The following is a 4,360-nucleotide window of genomic DNA, read 5'->3' as shown; positions in this document are numbered from 1 at the left end:
ATTCATTTATGAAAGTTAGATCGGTGCGAGTTAAAATTATTTGGGTCTGCTGACCACAAATATGAAATCTTGTGATTACTCGACAAATTATTGCTGTAATCAAGTGCGCTCCTATAGTATAATATACTGTGGGCAAAAGCCTCTGGCAATGATCATTCGTTTCATTAACGTTTGACCGGAGCTAGTCGCAAAATATTGCGCAGTGTGCAAAAGCAGCGTGACGCGGTTTACAACCGCTTACCGCTCTTATGCATTGTGTGAGAGCACTGCCATGTATATCTGCTCGGTATCGCCAGATGCCTGAGCGAATGACGAAGTTCGTTGTGAAAACGGCGTTCTTTTTGAATATTATACTTTAAACGCATAGCTCAATCAATTCTTTGGGCGCTAGATGAAAGTCTAGTGTTTTAAAGTCGATTGTAGTAAACGCTTGCGTTAGTATTCTATATACTCTGCACATTTTATTCAAATTGTGCGAATTTGAACATTCGCTTCATTGCGTTGTTTTAAGAAAATGAAAAATCAGCAAAAGCAGATTTTTCAATCTCACACACAGTGAAATATTCATATTTCAATTTTACTTTGGTTTTGGACCACAACGTGCTCTAAAATTGCTAAAGTGGTTGCGCGTCCTAGAGAATTTATTTTCTTGCGACCCGCCATATAGCCTGTCCAGACCATCGCGGTGATGGTTCGCACGGTAACCCGAGGCGACCCGTCGCTGCAGGTCAAACTGTCGTAGACCGTGTCTAGAATAATATACGCCGTATATGTTCGGGTGTCGGTTTACGGCCGGGTTCAACCATACTGTACAGCATATCCGCGGGCATGTGTCGTTGACGCAAAGACTCTTATGCGGAAAATAAAATATACAAATGCAATCAACTCAATACTCTCCGAGCGAGAATAAAAGTTAGTTATAACGATGAATTCTTATAATGAATTCGCCCCGACGTTTTCAATCTAACGAAGGGTAAAGAGACTGTTTGAAATTAACTGGGTCTGCGGACCGCAAATTTCATGTACGGACCGCCGTTTCGACGGTTGTTAAAGGTCTAGCCTCTGTGTAAGCGCAGAATATATAAAATATCAAGTCGCGATGTAAACTCTTCGTTATGTTCAGGGAATATCGTACGACTCAGATATATATATGTAAGAAAATTCGTTGTTTAGAAATATTCATCGAACTTTTCTATACAAAGTGTGGTCTCTCGGGTGACGCCGAGGGACATTTACGCACTATGCTATTATATATATAGCACCCTGGTTGATCCTGCCAGTAGTATATGCTTGTCTCAAAGATTAAGCCATGCATGTCTCAGTGCAAGCCACATTAAGGTGAAACCGCGAATGGCTCATTACATCAGTTATGGTTCCTTAGATCGTACCCACATTACTTGGATAACTGTGGTAATTCTAGAGCTAATACATGCAAATAGAGTTCCGACCAGAGATGGAAGGAATGCTTTTATTAGATCAAAACCAATCGGTGGCGGGCTTGCCTTGTTCACCGTTTGACTTGGTGACTCTGAATAACTTTGTGCCGATCGCACGGTCTAGTACCGGCGACGCATCTTTCAAATGTCTGCCTTATCAACTGTCGATGGTAGTTTCTGCGACTACCATGGTTGTTACGGGTAACGGGGAATCAGGGTTCGATTCCGGAGAGGGAGCCTGAGAAACGGCTACCACATCCAAGGAAGGCAGCAGGCGCGCAAATTACCCACTCCCGGCACGGGGCGGTAGTGACGAAAAATAACGATACGGGACTCATCCGAGGCCCCGTAATCGGAATGAGTACACTTTAAATCCTTTAACGAGGATCTATTAGAGCGCCAGTCTGGTAATTCCAGCGATTAGAGGCAGCCGCGGTAATTCCAGCTCTAATAGCGTATGTTAAAGTTGTTGCGTTTAAAAAGCTCGTAGTTGAATCTGTGTCCCACACTGTCGGTTCACCGCTCGCGGTGTTCAACAGGCATGTCTGTGGGACGTCCTACCGGTGGGCTTAGCCCGTAAAAAGGCGGCCCAACTCAAAATCCTACCAAGGTGCTCTTCACCGAGTGTCGAGGTGGGCCGGTACGTTTACTTTGAACAAATTAGAGTGCTTAAAGCAGGCTCATTCGCCTGAATATTGTGTGCATGGAATAATGGAATAGGACCTCGGTTCTATTTTGTTGGTTTTCGGAATTCCGAGGTAATGATTAATAGGGACAACTGGGGGCATTCGTATTGCGACGTTAGAGGTGAAATTCTTGGATCGTCGCAAGACGGGCAGAAGCGAAAGCATTTGCCAAATGTGTTTTCATCAATCAAGAACGAAAGTTAGAGGTTTGAAGGCGATCAGATACCGCCCTAGTTCTAATCATAAACGATGCCAGCTAGCGATCCGCCGAAGTTCCTCCGATGACTCGGCGGGCAGCTTCCGGGAAACCAAAGCTTTTGGGTTCCGGGGGAAGTATGGTTGCAAAGCTGAAACTTAAAGGAATTGACGGAAGGGCACTGTGGATCCTGCGGCTTAATTTGACTCAACACGGGAAACCTCACTAGGTCCACACACCGGAAGGATTGACAGATTGAGAGCTCTTTCTTGATTCGGTGGATGGTGGTGCATGGCCGTTCTTAGTTGGTGGAGTGATTTGTCTGGTTAATTCGGATAACGAACGAGACTCTAGCCTGCTAAATAGACGTACTTTCTGGTATCGCAAAGACCCTCCGCTTCGGCTTCGGTCGTTGTTGGTTGTGGTTCTCACTACCGGCGTACAAATATATCTTCTTAGAGGGACAGGCGGCATTTAGTCGCACGAAATTGAGCAATAACAGGTCTGTGATGCCCTTAGATGTTCTGTACTAATTGTAACCATAGTAATCATACTAGTTTCAGAATCGCCCGAGTTATCTTAAACGATTTCGAGGAAATCACGATCGAAACATGTATAAATATATATAAAATCACCCTGAACGGTGGATCACTTGGCTCGTGGGTCGATGAAGAACGCAGCTAATTGCGCGTCGACATGTGAACTGCAGGATACATGAACATTGACATTTAGAACGCACATTGCGGTCCTCGGATACTGTTCCCGGACCACCTCTGGCTGAGAGTCGTATAACATTACCAGACTGCCGCTTGCTTTAAACGGCTTGCCGGCGAATGATGGAGTTTCGCGTATATGCGTGCTCTTAAATAATTCACTCAACGTGTGAGCCAGTCCACTTTGCAACATCGGACATTTCCGTTCGTTGACGTTCTGTGGGATTACAACGGGTTGTGAGTCCTAGAGATTTTATATTCTTGCGACCCTCCCAATAACCGGAAACCCGAACTCTTCGAAATGCGGTTTCGTTCCGGCAAATTTGGACGATTCAAAGGTTCCTCGTCGATTTTGTGTGCGCTTGCTTACTAACGTTTGCAAGCACATCATAATCATAATACGACCTCAGAGCAGATGAGATCACCCGCTGAATTTAAGCATATTACTAAGCGGTGGAAAAGAAACTAACTAGGATTCCCTTAGTAGCGGCGAGCGAACAGGGAAGAGCCCAGCACTAAATCCCGCGGCCGGAGACGGACGCTGGGAAATGTAGTGTTAGGAAGGATCCGATTATCTCGGTGCGTTGCGGCGAGTTCAAGTCCATGTTGAATGGGGCCATTTACCCATAGAGGGTGCCAGGCCCGTAGCGACCGTTGCGCGTATCGAGAGGATCTCTCCTCAGAGTCGAGTTGCTTGAGAGTGCAGCTCTAAGTGGGTGGTAAACTCCATCTAAGGCTAAATATGACCACGAGACCGATAGCGAACAAGTGCCGTGAGGGAAAGTTGAAAAGAACTTTGAAGAGAGAGTTCAAGAGTACGTGAAACCGTTCAGGGGTAAACCTGAGAAACCCGAAAGATCGAAAGGAGAGATTCAATGTCATCGTTGTCTTCCATTTAGTGCGATTGACCGGGATTCGTCCCGCGATACGCCGTTGGTTTATGTGTCAGGCGGCGTTGGCATGCACTTCTCTCTCAGTAGGACGTCGCGACCCGTTTGGTGTCGATCTACGACCGCGGCGGTAGCCTGTCACGAATTTATTCGCGCCAGACCCCGCGTGCTCCGGCCGACTGCCAGACGGTATAAATGATATGGTATAGGGTCGCTTTTAAGCGTTCGGCCGGTTGCAAGCACGGATTGTTATTGGCCGTCGGACCTAGTCCGGCATCGATGCCGCCTCGAGCTGTTAGCTACCGTGTTCTCGAACGGACTCTATTACCGGTCAGCGATGCTATTGCTTTGGGTACTTTCAGGACCCGTCTTGAAACACGGACCAAGGAGTCTAGCATGTGCGCGAGTCATTGGGAAATACAAAACCTAAAGGCGCAAT

The 4,360-nt window shown here is 46.5% G+C and overlaps 2 non-coding genes across 2 annotated transcripts in view; both read left to right on the top strand.

The window, feature by feature from the left end:
- The first annotated feature begins 2,950 nt into the window (after positions 1–2,950).
- LOC113380457 lies at positions 2,951–3,105 on the top strand. Its single transcript, XR_003367413.1, has one exon. It is a non-coding gene; the product is annotated as a 5.8S ribosomal RNA (ribosomal RNA).
- A 327-nt stretch (positions 3,106–3,432) lies between these two features.
- Positions 3,433–4,360, top strand: part of LOC113380458 — a 3,693-nt gene continuing 2,765 nt past the window's right edge. The window contains exon 1 of the ribosomal RNA XR_003367414.1: positions 3,433–4,360. This exon is cut by the window's right edge and continues 2,765 nt beyond it. This is a non-coding gene — a ribosomal RNA (large subunit ribosomal RNA).

The sequence above is a fragment of the Ctenocephalides felis genome, unplaced genomic scaffold (assembly GCF_003426905.1).
Source record: "Ctenocephalides felis isolate EL2017-DRISC unplaced genomic scaffold, ASM342690v1 CF-g0.4_SCAFFOLD_02154, whole genome shotgun sequence".
Taxonomy (NCBI): domain Eukaryota; kingdom Metazoa; phylum Arthropoda; class Insecta; order Siphonaptera; family Pulicidae; genus Ctenocephalides; species Ctenocephalides felis.
This window is presented reverse-complemented; position numbering and strand designations above follow the sequence as displayed.